This window comes from Eubalaena glacialis, unplaced genomic scaffold (genome assembly GCF_028564815.1).
Source record: "Eubalaena glacialis isolate mEubGla1 unplaced genomic scaffold, mEubGla1.1.hap2.+ XY scaffold_56, whole genome shotgun sequence".
Taxonomy (NCBI): Eukaryota; Metazoa; Chordata; class Mammalia; order Artiodactyla; family Balaenidae; genus Eubalaena; species Eubalaena glacialis.
In genome coordinates, this window is record NW_026871455.1 from 2,569,752 (window position 1) to 2,584,254 (window position 14,503).

At 46.3% G+C, this 14,503-nt stretch overlaps 1 pseudogene; it reads left to right on the plus strand.

The window, feature by feature from the left end:
- Nucleotides 1–13,694: 13,694 nt before the first annotated feature.
- LOC133083697 (malignant T-cell-amplified sequence 1-like) lies at nt 13,695–14,214 on the plus strand (annotated as a pseudogene).
- Nucleotides 14,215–14,503: the final 289 nt, after the last annotated feature.

The following is a 14,503-nucleotide window of genomic DNA, read 5'->3' on the forward strand; positions in this document are numbered from 1 at the left end:
ATATTTCATGATTTTGAATGACACATACCCACTCAGTAGTGCTTACATATTTGCAAATACTGATCTACTGAAGCAGGTTTGCTTCGTTTCTTCTTACTTGATACTGAATATTGCTTTCAGCGCTTCTCAAAAGCCTTCACCATCTACATCTTTATATTGTATATTTAATAAAAAGACAATTGCTGAAGGACTTAATTATTGTCTCAATTGCATGCTAACAAATTCTTTATAGACTATATTCCCAGTATGAGTTTTCTGATGTGAATAGCAAGTGAAAGATTTTCCACATTGTCTTTAGAATTGGCATCTCCTCAGTGTGAGCACTTTCTTGTTCACTCAGGAATAAGGAATCCCTGAAGAATGTCCTTCCTTCATTACACTGAGACTATTTTTTCAGTGTGAACCCTCTCATGTCCAATGACTCCATGACTAATGGAACTCTAGCATTCATTTCATCAGATTTCTTCTACAGCAATGATTAGATGGTGTACCCCCAAGAGGGCTCTCCTTGTAGTAAACCTTGGGCTGTTTTCTCTACTGTGTCAGGGATGCAGCCCACTCTGAGTTCGCTGTGTATTCTGAGTCTGGAGCTCCAACTGAAGGCTCTTCCACCACGATTCCAGGGTCAGGGTTTCTCTCCACATGACTTTCCTGGGGGTTTAAAAGGGATAATTTCTGGCTGAAGCCTCCATATCATTGATTACAGACACAGGGTTTCTACTCTGTATGAATTCTCTGGTGTTTATAAAAGTGGGAGCTCTGGGTAAAGGCTGCACCACATGGATTCCAGACATAGGATGTCTCTCCTGTCAGTTTTCTAGTGCATATAAGCATGAGAGCTGCTTTTAAATGCTCTTCCACATTCATCGCATTTGTAGGGTTTCTCATCAGTGTGAATTCTCCCCGATGACTAAGGTTATGGCTTTGACTACATGCTTTCTCACATAAATGACATTCATTGTGATTTCTCTCCTGTGTGAATGTGCTCATGACATCGAAGGGTTGGATGGTCACTGAAAGCTCTTCCACAGTCATTCCAAACATAGGGCTTCTCTCCCGTGTGAGTTTATTGGTGTGAATAAAAGTCACCTCTCTGCTGTATTACCTTTATAAGGTTCGTCTTCTCCAGTGTGAGCTGTTGGTGTATAAATGAGAGGCTTCAGCTGAATTATTTCCCACGTTCAGGACATTTGCCAGAGTCACTCCAGGGTGCACTCTCTCATGTTGTCTAAGGTTGCAGGGTGACTAAAAACCTTTCACATTCTGAGATCTGTATGGTTTCTCTCTCGTATAATTAGCTTATGCCAATTCAGTGTTGAATAACGGCTGAAGTCTCTCCCATTTGGGCTGAAAGTATAACACATGTGGAGTTAAGATTGTTGTATGTGAAATGTCCTCATATTCATTGCATTCAGTGGGCTCTTCTCCAGCATGAAATCCCTGCTATTGACAAGGAAAGGGAGGCTGTTAAAAATTACTCACATAATATTCATTCAGTCATTTCTCTACATGTGAATTCTAGGCGGTTCCCTCAGTGACGGTCTTCATTGAAAATCTCCCCATGTTAGTTACATTCACAGGTAGTGTTACTTTGCTGAATTCACACAGATTTTCTATCTGGTAAACCCTCACTGGTCATAGCTTTCTGATTAATCTTAGGTCTTCTCTATGTTTCAAACACTATATCCATGAGCTATGTTTAATCAATTACCTTTTCAATGAAGCCCAGGTTAGAGTTTGACATGTAATGTCAAGTGACATGGGTCCTCAGATGGTTCCACCTTTCATTAAATTGATAGAAAATCTCCTGGCCACATGTCCAAGGCCATGGAGGGCAGAGCTAGGGTTGAGGCTCTGATGTTCCTGATTCCCACATGGGGAGGAACCAAGGTGACTGAGGGCAAGGGCATCTGGTGGGGCGGGGGGCGCAACAGGGAAGGTGGGGTGCTAAAGGCCTGGAATGGGAGTTGGAGAACAAATGTTGGTGCCTTTCACCAAGAATTAATAAGTGAGAATTTTGCGAGAGGTGTCCTTGCTGTGGAGACAAGACTCTCCAGGAGACCATGGTAAGGGTTACCTGGGAATTAGTGTTAATCCTAGGAACTGAATATTAATAAAATAATAACTTTGAACAGTAAGTCAAATCAAAGTATAACACCCCATAATTTGCATTGTTTTCTGCAAAATGGGGATATTACATCCTCCTTACATGCCGAGTAGCCAATGCAGCCTTTTTTTTGACCATGGGAGGAAAAAGCGTTCCTTATGTCTGCGCATGACTGTGGGTTACGTGGGAGGGGTCTCTCCCAGCTGAGTGGTTGGGGATTCATGCCTGGTGTATCTAACAATACTTTGAAAGACTGGGTTCTCAAGGCTGCTTTCTCTTTCCTCAGATTTATCTGCTTGATTTTCGGATTGTCCCTGCATAAGGATGCAGAGGAGGGCAGGTGGTGGCAGAGTTCCTGATAATGAAACAACAGGTGAGAAAAAAAAACTTACTTTGATTCCTGAATTGATCCATCTTTTGCCAAATGGTCAGGTTTCTACTTTGGGTCCGGATTTTCTAAGTGCACCCAGGAAATATTAACGCCAGTTATGTTCACCACCCTGTTAGGGATATGGCAGGTCAGGGACCAATGAAGAAATACTCTCTTTCCCAACATTTACTTTCACTTGTTGCAGCCTCCATTAAGGCTGTGACCTCACAGAAGATGGGAGAGGTTTTTTCCTTCTCTTTTTTTAAAGGTCATCCCTTGGGCACAGTGGCCTCCTTCATCATGTTACTGGCTGCAGTGGACTTAGGAATGCGGTGAACACAGGGGATAGAGAATGACTCAGAGCAGAAATCTCTAGGCCAGTGGGGAGTAGGCGTTTCATCAGGTGAGTCCTGTGTCATAGGTGCTGGTGTGAGTGGGGGTTTGGTGAGAGATAGCAATAAAGAATCATTTATTTTTCCTAATTTTAAAAAGATTAACTTTTTACAGACTACTCATACACATTTTGATAGCTTCAAAAAGATAAACGTAAGTTCCTTAACAAAGTTGTTCACATAACTATTTTCCTTTGTGTTCTTAACCTTCATTCAATTTAGAAAGTTGAATGCAAGGTCTGCAGATTCTTATTTTCTTAATTTTGACTGTGTATGGAGGAGAAGAGGCATAGTACACAGAACAAAATGTAGAGCACTGGACAGCAAACCACAGTCTGGGGAGCTCCAAGACCTCACTCCGCCACAGTGACATCAATAAAACAACCAGGATCTGCCTGAATGAGCTGGGGTTCTAGCCCAGGGAACCCCAGAAGTGGCAACAATGGGCTTTCTGATCCCACCATTGGCAGCCCTGGTAAGTGTTCCTATTAGACCCGGGGATGTGTGTGTGTGTGTGTGCTTGTGTGTGTGCGTGTGTGTGCGTCTTCCTTCTTCCTGGCACCCCTGGACTTGCCGAGTGTGCGTCAGTGTTTCATGAAAGCCATGGCCATGTGGTGCTAAAGTTATAAGACCGTCTCAGTCTTGTATATTCCTGCGTTGGATACATAAAATTTCTCTAATAGGTCCAGATACAAATGTTCAGCTGTCTCCTTGGCTCCTACCTGCAATGGCATGGGGATGTCTTTTCCTTGGGAAAGCACCTCTAGGCTCATGGAGAGAAGAGCGGCACATGTGTAGGGTGGGCAGAGATAATTGGAGCAAGCAAGTGAATTGCTAAGGTCTCCTGATAAGGAGATAAGAGGCTGGGCGCTAGGGGAACGCAGGTCTGCAGAGTCAGGGTTCCGACTGCAGAATTCTCCACATTAGCGTGAGGAGCGCGTCTCCTTCGCGGCAGCCTCCTGCCCAAATCTTCCCAGCCCTGTCCGCTGCTGGGGTCGCGTCGTGCCGTGCCGAGCCGAACCGGCTGGTAGCTCCGAGGCGGACGCCCCGAGACGAACTCGAGCGTTTGGGCGGTCGGAGCTGATCCCTCGCCCGCCAGCGATCAGAATCCATCCCGCTGACGTTCGAGCCCGTTGTCGGGAGCCACCTGGCGGCCGCTTTTATATTGTCCCTTCCCTCCTGAGTTTTGGCGACCTTCGCGAGGGATGTGACTCGCCCGGCAGGCGCGGGGCAGAGTTCTGGGAGGCCGGCGACGCTGGCGGCGACCATCCCGGTGGTGCGGAGTGGTGGGCGCTTGCTGCTCTCACCGGAGATTGAATGTGGAGAGAAGTGTGTTGTGGGGCCGGCGCTGAGCTTCCTCCGAAGGTTGTGGGGAGGTCTGCGCCGGTTGACCAGCACTCCCTGGTGCCCCTTGGCCCGAGGAGACCTCCTGTCCTGCTACGCATGATCAGGAAAGGATGTCCGTGCACGACGTCTTCCTCCGTGTGTCACGATCCGTCGGTGCGTCCTCGCCGGCTTGCGGCCCCGGGTCCATCCCGGTGCAGTCGAGGCAGTGGGGCTGCACACCGGGGGCCACTTCAGTTTCTCTGTGTTCCACGCGAGGCGTTCATGGGGGCGAATCTTGCCCCGAGGCAAGGGCACGGGATGCGTATCCAGAGACGTGATCCACTCGGCAGATTGAACCGGCGTCTACGCGGGGTGCTCCCGTCCCCACTCCTTGGTCACCTCGTCAGCTTGGCGCTTGCGTCTGTGCAGGTCCGTTCAACGTGGACAGCGTGGAGGGCGCTAGTGGAGGGGCGGCAGTCCCTCCTAGACTTCAGTGGTCGTAGGTCGTAGTCGTTTCTTTGGGAAACAGGGACCGCCTGGGGCATCCGGTGATGGTCGTGAGCAGACACGAGCCTGGCCGCGGTCCTCGGTGGGCGCGGTTGTCGGTAGCGTCTCTGAAGAAGCTCTGCAGACAGGGAACGGTGTAAAGATGCGCGGATGGACGGGAGGATCCCCCAGGGCGAGAAATGGGACCGATGGTGGCATGGGTCGAGGACGGGTGTCAGGGGCGTGGCGGTGCGCCTTCGCCGGTGTGCGATCTGGATCCTTCCTGTTGAGGTTCACACCAGTTGCACGTCACTTGGCGTCTGCAGCGGCAAGGTCGACCAGATGGCCGGATTTCGGTATTGGGGCAAGAAGATAATTTAATGAATTAAATTTTTTGTTGTTGTGAGATTCACTACAAATTAAACATTAGTGAAATGAGAAATCCTAATGTTTACAGTAAATCGACATTACTGTAATAACTACTATCATTTGCAATTTTTTCACAAAATGTTGATTTACGAAATTTAAAATATATTTAGTACAATTTTTTGTGATACAATCTGCTAATGAGAAAAATGGAATTCTTTTGCAAGGGGGATGCCATTTAGGTTATTAGAGATTCCTATCATCAAAATTTCAGTTGTTAATCCTGACTTATAAGGAGATTTTGCATGGTTTACATATTTCATATTTGAAAATTCTTTTCACACAGATATGTACTACCAAATACTGCAGTTCATGAGCATATGATTTTAAATGAGCATATTCATTGCTTGGAAGGAATTTATAAAATTCCATTAGATTCTTGTATTGATATTTGCTTTTTAATATGTCATTACATTGTACAGTAGTCATTTCTAATTCTGTTTGCAGTTAATTTTAAAAACATTGATTCAAGTTTATCTATCCACAGAGGATCTGATTGATTGAAGATGATGAAGGAGGGTTTTGGGATGCAGAATTTTCTAAATCCACTTGGAAGTCTGGGAACCTCTCCCTCCAGCCACAAGGCCCTGCCCCACACCCTGCAGCAACCAATCTGGAAAACCAGACTTCAACCTCTGCAACAATAGGCCCCAAGGGTCAGGACTTGGTCAGTGACTCACAGCTTCGTCATTTTCAGTCCTTTCCATGTAGAACCAAATGCGGGGAAAGCCAAATATGTTCCCCTAAGTAATCACTTAGGATGCCCCTCTTCCTATGAGCTTGTCTCCAGCCTCCCCCATCACAAGCTCTGGGAAGGACATGCCTTCCTTTTTTTGCCACCAGAAAATGTCCCCACTCTTATGTGTGCCTGATTCTCAGCCTGATGTGAGTGGTGGTGGCTGACTCCCGTGCTCTATAGACAAGTTCTGAGTAAATAGTGCTTGTTCTCATTTGGGGGGGGGGGCGGTGTGTGTGTCTTTTTTCATATCACAGAGCTTAGTAGGGCAGGAAGCAAATAAAACTCATTATAATGTTCCCCATGTTATTTTAAAAATCACATTTATTAATCACCATTTTTTAAGTTGAGACACAATTCACGTACCATAAAATTCACCCTTTGAAAAGTGTAGAATTTAGTGATTTATAATCTATTCACAAAGTTGTGCAACCATCGGCACTAATACCAGAACATTTCATCACCTCAAAAAGAAACCCCATCCCCATTAGTCCCTTCTATTCCACCTATGCTCAGGCCGTGGCTACCACAAATCTGCTTTCTGTCTCTACGGATATGCCTATTCTGAATATTTCATGTGACTGGAATCATACAATATGTGCCCTTTATGTCTGGCTTCTTATACTGAATATCATGCTTTTGAGGCTCATGTTTTAGAATGTATCAGTAATCTACTCCTTCGTTTGGCCTAAGAATTTTTCTTTTTAAGCCATTAGATTTTACGTACATTCACATGCCACCAGGGTTTTTTGTTTTTTGTTCTTTGGTGTTTTTTTTGTAAAAAATATATTTTCCATTTTAACCATTTAAAGTCTGCAGTTGACTAACATTAAGTACCACGTCCCTGCCTGGCCCCAACTTACCCCACTCACCTGGAGCTGCCAGTAGGTCCAGAGGACACAAGCCCAGCCATGCTCCCCTTCCTTGGAGCTCCCAACGTCATCCAACCTGACCGTGACACCACTATTAGTGCCCCTCATTGTAGCAAAAAGAACTCCAGACACTGAGGGACTCTAGTGAAGAGGGCAGCTGCCCCCAGGCAAGTTGTTGTGCTTGGGACAAGGAAGCAGTGCCCTGGGACCTGCAGTCACCCAGGGGCCCCATGAGGTACAGTGCTGGTCTCCTGAGTGAGTATTCTGCTGGGATCCGCACCAGGACCCTATGGAGGAGAACCAGTGATCACTTGGGGACATCTCTTGTCATTCTTTTCTTCCTTCCTTCTTTTCTTTCTCTTTTTCTCTTTCCACCCGGAAGAGGTAAAGCTTGACAAGGAAAAAATAAATGACTTTCTAGACCGTCCATATTTCAGGGCTGCCTCATGGATCTGTCCTTATTTTCTCAATAAAAACCCTCTAAGGAACTAAGATGTGCTACGTGTTCCATGCACGCTCACCTGTGTGCCTGCCCCGCAGTCCTCCATCTTCCCTTCCCTCTGCCAACACTTCAGTCCCCTGTGGGGGCTTATTCAAGGGCAAAGATTGCTGTGAGTTCCAGCATGATGTCTGCCTCACCCCCTTCATGACTGTCTTGTTGACTCAATAGCCTGTGTCCTGGCTGTTCAGGAACCCTCGTCTGTCCGCTGCTCAGGGACACTGCTCATTGTTAGCAACGCCCACCTGTATTCTTCACTGTTCAGGCCCTGGGAAATCGGCTGTCCTGACCTGAGACAGCTTTAAATATAAGAAATTGCTACCTTCTACCACTGGGGTCAGAAGGCTGGGTGTGTGGTCCAAGGCTCTCGGAGGTGTTTTGCATCCTCCCAGAATCTCCTCTCACCTCCCTAAGAAAGTCAACTACCAGGACATCTCCAACCAACACCCTCCATTAGGTGCTGAGCTGTCAATATTTCCAGCCCAGAAAGACCACAGCCTGTGCTTTGCAACAGGGAAAACCCTCCCTTCTACCTCCATTCCATCCAAGTCGCCCCCCGTTCCTCAGCTCGTACAGCCCACAGACGGTTTCTGAGTCGTTCAGCAGGCGAGGTCCCATAGGTGCCAGGTCCTGAGTCTTTTCCAGCCACCATGTTCCACCCAACCCTACATGATGAGTCCACGGTCCTCAGGGAGTGCAGGGGCCCCTCCCATGTACCTCTTCTGACACTGTTGCTGGATCTCCTTCCTCCTTAAATCAGGGCAAGGAGCTTGGTTTCTCTTTGCCTGTGAGTGGGGAAGGGTAGGAGGGGACGAGTGGCCTAGAGAGTCCAGTCCATTCTGCATCCTGTGAGCCCATGACCCTGATGGGTGGAAGCAGAGGGGGTAATGGGACAGCGAGGCTCTAGGCCTGCTTGGTGGCTCGGGATTTAGGGCACATTCAAGTGGAGGCTGTACCTACTGGACAATGTTGGTCAACAAACAGTTTCTGCATGTGTAGGAGCTGAACCAGTTCACCAAGCTCTCTCAAAACTAACATCCATTTATAAACACTCTTCTGGCAACAGGGGAAGGACAGATGATGTTCCAGGAAACTGCTCCCTAACCTCCTGGGAACATTCTGACAGGGTCTTTGAATATGCAACAAATGTCTGCTTTGGTTAAGAAGACATTGGATGATTTGAAGGTACATTTTGGAAATGTAGAAAACTACAGTAATTCAAAATTAAAATCCTATTTTATGATTTAGAATCTACTGTACTTAGATGACTGATAAATTGTTTAATGAAGCCATTGGTAAAAATAAAAGCTGAGAGTTAAACAGTTTTAACATTACTTTCTATTTTCATAATTTTTACATTATAGTCTAAAACTGTGTCATGCTTAACTCTCTATCCATCTATCTCTCCTTCTCCCTCTCTCCGTAGTTTTAAGATGTTTGTCACTATTTGGTAGGTGCCAATGCTTCTTCAACACGCACACTTCATTGTGTAGGAGAAGTGGTAACGTTTGTTCACAGGAGTGTAAGTGAGGAGGTGATGCGCGGGCGGGCTGGGCCACTGCAATGTGGTGAAAGAAGGGCAGGCATTGTCCAGGGGAGCTGGGCCCTGGCCCCTAGGCTCCTGCTTTTTTCCAGACATCTGGGGCACCCTGATTCACTCTTGATCCAGTAAACAGGGGGCCTAGAAAAGCTCCGTGAGCAGCCCTGGCCAGGAGCCCTTCACGTACTTCTCTCCATTTACATCGTGGGCATGGAGTTCTCTCAAATATCTTCTAAGTTCTCAGTTCTTCTGATTTGTATAATCTTTGCTTTTCTTCTTGCCAAGGATGTCACTAACTAAATCAGCCTATGTATGATTAATATGAACATATATTATTGATATATTAATAAATATTATATCAAAATAATATTAGTATATAATAATTAACATTTCATTTACATTATATGTAATATATTTATGTAGTATTCTTTTATTATAATAAATGAAATTAATAAATATAAATAAGCTATTAATATGTATATATATTACACTGCGAGTCAGGATTTGCCTCCTCGGTGCTCAACTCTGCCCACTGAGCCACACTGTGTGCCTGGAAAAAATGAAGGCTTCAGGGCAAAGTGAAATGTGAGGGGGAGGCGGGCAGAGAAGAACCAACCTGCAATCACAGTGAAGAATGAGGTGTGTTCTCAAGACCAGCTTGAAATGCACACTCTTAGTGAGGGGAGTGGATGCAAACACCTTTTCCCGCCCCGTGCACCCCGTCTGGAGTAGGGGGGGTAAGAAGTGTCCTCCAGGCATTTCTCCTCCGGCTCCTCCCACCGGACCCACTCTCCTCCCAAGTCTCTGCTGTGACACTTGTGTTTTGCCACCTGGAGGTGAATTTACCCCTCCGCCACTGTTCTCCTGCCTCCTGTCTCTCTTTTCTTTCCCTTCCTTGAGGCTCTCAGGCCTGCTATCAGCCAGGCTGGGGCCCTTCATTGCATCCAGCTTGCTGTCCTTGCCCCATCTTCCTCCTTTAGAGCTGGGATAACTGGGTACCTGCTGTCACTGGAGACTTTCCCTGCTGTTAGTCTCCCCCAGCCTGGTGTTCAGATGTGCAGGACAACTAAAGGCGCCTCTGACTTTCCCCGGGTGTTCATGCTAGCACTGATTGGAGGTTGCTAAGGCTTGCCACCTAAGCACAGGCTGTGCGTCGGTTTAAGATATAGCTCAAAAATGCAATAAGAAAAAATCTCCCCTGATAAGATTGGCATGACTAAATATATTCAGAACTTCATTGAGCCTATTCTCATACACTCAATTAACTACAGCTTTAGAGGTTTCTAACTTCTACTCAGACTTGCAAAGATTGGTCACTGGGAAATTTATTAGCTGTCATTGTTTTCCAGATGACGGAATAAACAGGGACTAAAGGTAGAAACACCTGCAAAATACCTAATATGGTCAAAATTGTCTGACTACTTCTAAAATGTTATTGTTTAACCATCCAGACAAATGAGAAATGCCACAGAAATTCAAATATAGATGTGTTTTCGTTCAGCCAAAAAGATGACAGAGAGAGGTGAGGTGAGGTAGCTGGCCCAGTGTGGGTGGCGGGACCAGGCTGTTGAGACCTTATGCAGGCAGCTGTGGTGGCAGCTCTACCATGTCCTCCACGGGGCTGGTCTCTCAGCCCCCCAGACGGGCAGCTTTTCTTGGTAAACTCAGTGTCATGATAGCAGCCATTCATCAGGCACTTCTTTGGCTTCACACGTGAGCAGGACCCTTGTAGCTGCAAGGTTTACAAATTAGAGCCTTTGCAGTCACTAGTCTGTGCTCTGTGCTCTCCTCAACTGAGGCTTCTTCTGGTGTCTATAACAGCACCTAGACCACGTCCTGAGTGTCCAGGCTTACAGCGGTGCTGCTTGAGACTGGGCTGTGACATTTCCGTGTCTAGCATGTAACAGGCATTGCATGAACATTTATTGGGGACAAGGAGGCTAAACTGCACAAGCATCTACTCCTAAGCTGATTCACACAGCTTGTGACTGCAGCTGAGCTCCAGAGACCTCACTGCCTGTGGTGGGCGCTAAAGCTCTCACAGCTTGTTTCATCTGCGTGTTCTTTTCCCCCTGATAATATGACCCTTTTAGCTTTTCCTCCTAGAGGTTTGCATAGACCAAGTGGGAAGGATCAAAGTTGTTCCAGTCTTGTGTCAGGCTGTTAAAGCTCAACTACACTGGAAGCTCATGAGAGGTACAGTATCACGTGAGGGTGACTTTCAACAAGAGTTGTCACAATGCCACTAACCTCAACAAGCTTATTCACTTTTTGTATAAAGGTTTTCGTCCAATACTTTGCTTAAAGAGTGCAGAATGCACATTGTGTGATGTTTAAGCCCTTTGCTCTTGCTCTAGGGCAAGATTTCTCAACCTGGGGATGAAAGACATTCTGAGCTGGATAATTTTTTGCTGTGGGAGCTGTCCTGTGAGTTCTGGGATGTTTAGCAGCACCCCTGGCTTCTACCCACTAGCATCTCCTCCTGTGTTGCAACCCAAAATGTCTCTGGATGTAGCCACTTGTCCTCTGGGAATGGGGGATTGGGGGGAAATTGCCCCAGCTGAAAATTGTTTCTCAAGTGACACCAGTAGATTGCAAGGAGAACCAAAAAAACAGCTACAAAAACAACAACAAGAAATGACTCACCAAGACTTGCCCAGTGATGGAATTATGACAAACTAAAGAATAGGCTGTCATTGTGTAGTAGCTTCAGGCTATTTTTGGATCCTTCTGTGCAGATAAGATTCGAAGCCCTCCATCTCTTACTGGTATTTGGCCCAAGGCCCCAAGATGCCTTTACCTAAAGTGTGTTTAATGCCACATTTGTTTAATATATTCCCTCAGATCTGCCCCTCTGTGTGCCTGCATCAACAGCGTGTACCTACTTACATTATACAATGTGAGAAAACAGAATCCTCATTATTTCAATAGTCTTCAGGGTAACAACTCACAATGAACCTAAACTAATTTTACTGATAATAGTGTGACTTTGCTGCCAGAATATGTAGTAAATATTAGGAAACAATCTATTTTACAGTAATAATTCAAAATGAAGTTAAAGAAATTGAATCATCATGACTGTTTACCACCAGAATCAGGTAGTATAGCATGTTAGGTGGTGCAGCAAGGTGAAGATGACAAGCCAAATATCTCTAACATGTTCCACACTTACTCATCTCTAAAATATGGGGCACCACTCAGGTTGCACACGGATGTGCCACCCACACCTCTGGCCCAGAAAACACACACTGCCCAGCTGCTGGAGTGCTATCAACAGGCAACTTCCAGCCAAGATCCCCTCAGCAGCCTCACCCATGCACGGGTCCCTCTCAGGGCTGCCACACCCAATGGTCAAGTGCAGAGGGGCACTTACAACACCTATGATTGCCAAATATGCTTCAGAGCCCCCATGGGCTGAGCCAAGGCTTCCTCAGGGCCGGACACCTGCTCAACTATGCCATCTGGCCAATCCTGCTCCCTCTCTGCCCTGTCACAGAGGTTGACACCTAATTTGCACCCTGCTTGCCAAAATCCATCTTAACATTCCCTTCCAGAGAAACTGACTTGTGACGGGGGGAAAGCAGTGATGAGAGGGATTTGGGAGCTAGACTGCTCTGCAGTTGACAGTAACAAGGACTTCTCCACGGGCTAGGTGGAGTACCCATAGTGTCTGAAATAATGATGGTCCAGGTGTGCAAACTCTCACAGGTGACAGGGTAGTGATTGCTAGTCACCATCGAAACCAGCAGAGGAGCTTCCGGGTAGAAAGAAAGCAGAGAAAGCTGAACCCCCTACCCAGACCCAGGATTTTGATAAAAGATATTTTCACATATTGAGGTATGGGGAAGTCGTCTGGCTTATACATGAGTTAACTTGAATGTTACACATACTAGAACAGCCTGCGTGTGGCCTATCAAACATACATTGTGCTTCTGCTTTAATTATTAAAGAAAAGAGTGCATTGTCTAGAAGTAAAGAATGTCCATGTTAAAAATAAAGATGAAATGCCTCCCTTCCTGGGACGCCAATGCTGAAGCTCCTTCAATAATAAGCCTCAAGTCCCAGGTGCCAAGGCCATGCTGACTTGCTGTGTATGGACTGATCTGTACTTTGTTTGTTTGTTTTGGTTTTGGTTTTGTTTTTTTCCCTGAAACTTTAAAGGAATGTATCCCTGACGTGTTTAATGTTCTTTTTTTCTGACAATACATAAAACTGTACTGAAAACCATGCTTCCCTGGGACAGTTCCTCAGAGCTATCTGAGGGGTTGTCTTCCAGGCTATAGTCCACAGTTTGGCTCAAATAAGATGCTTTTCTATTCCTATTATAGATTGTTTATTGATTACTTCATCAACAATTTATTAGTTAAAGTAGCCAGGCTCCAAGTCCCAGACGAGGTTAGTCAGCCACCCACCAGATGTCTGCTAGGCCGTGGGAGGTTAGGGCCGCGAGAGGGACCCTAACTTGGTAGTGGAATTCAGGAGGATGCCCCTGAGTGTTGAAGCCCATGCTCTTCTGAGCCCTGTGAGCCTGCAGAAATGGCCAACCGTCCCTCTGGAGACCAGGTGCCGCCCCTCCATTCTGTTCTTGCAACGAGAATGAGTGCTTCGTCTCTTCTTCCTGCTCAATTTCCTTCCTTACAGCTATCAGCCCTGGGGAGAAATTGGTAACACCCAACAGCCCCCCAAATTGCCGCAGTGCTCACATGAATAGTTGCAGGAAGTAGTTGAAGGAGCAGACGGAATGAGATTTCCCTAGAGCTGGAAAAGTGCGGCCAGATGCGTCACTTGCGGGTAAGGACCCCAGCTGCCACCGTCCCTTTGGCCTTCCAGGTGTAGGGGGTCTGCCGGATCCTTGCTAAGTCTATTTTTCCCCACTCCCGGCCCTTCCCTATCATCACCCCTTCACCTTGAATCATGTTCAAGAAATTGATTAAAACGAAATGTGTTCAGCTACATCCAGTGGAAACCCTGCTATTAAGGGTATTAAGAACAAGTAGAACCTTTCCCAGGCATTGAACCACGGTTTCATCCAGTCATGCCTAAGAAGGAACCAGTTGAAAGCGTGGGATGCCATGAACAGATGGAAATCTTTAAAATCACTGGAGAGTTACTCTATTTAGAAAAAGAGAAGGGTTGTTTTATCCAATCCCAAGGTTATTCCACACAAAAAGAGATAAAAAAGACCCTTTTTCCACACCAGCAGGTGGATAAAGGAGCCATCAAATTTGTACTCAGAGGAGATGATATCACGTGTCTAGGCTTAGCTTCTCCGGGAGCTAAGCTTTGCTCCGCTTCAACAGATAGGATTGTTGCAATTGAGGCAGAAGGAAAACAGCTTGCTCTGGGTGCTGCAGTCATGAAGATGTCTGCAGATGATGCTGAGAAAGTCAACACAGCAACTGGCATTGAAACATGTTTTATTGAAAAGATGGGCTGTGGCATGTAAAAGCATGTAAATAAGCCTCAGAAGGAATACACTTGGGCTCCACATGGATGCGGTGCAATATCTGTGTTTGTGTGTGTGTGTGTGACAGCATGACGACAACACCCCTGTGATAATGCTGAATAAATTCAACACATGCAGAAAAGAGAACCAAACAAAAAAACAAGTGTTGCCGCCTTGCTTGGAAACAGTGCAGACGAGCTGTCCCTGTGTCCTCTCCAGGCCATCAGGATATAACTCTCCCGAAAGAGCTTCATGACCCAGCCAGTGTGCTGGTGGGGCTGCGAGAAGACAGGTGGGACTGAA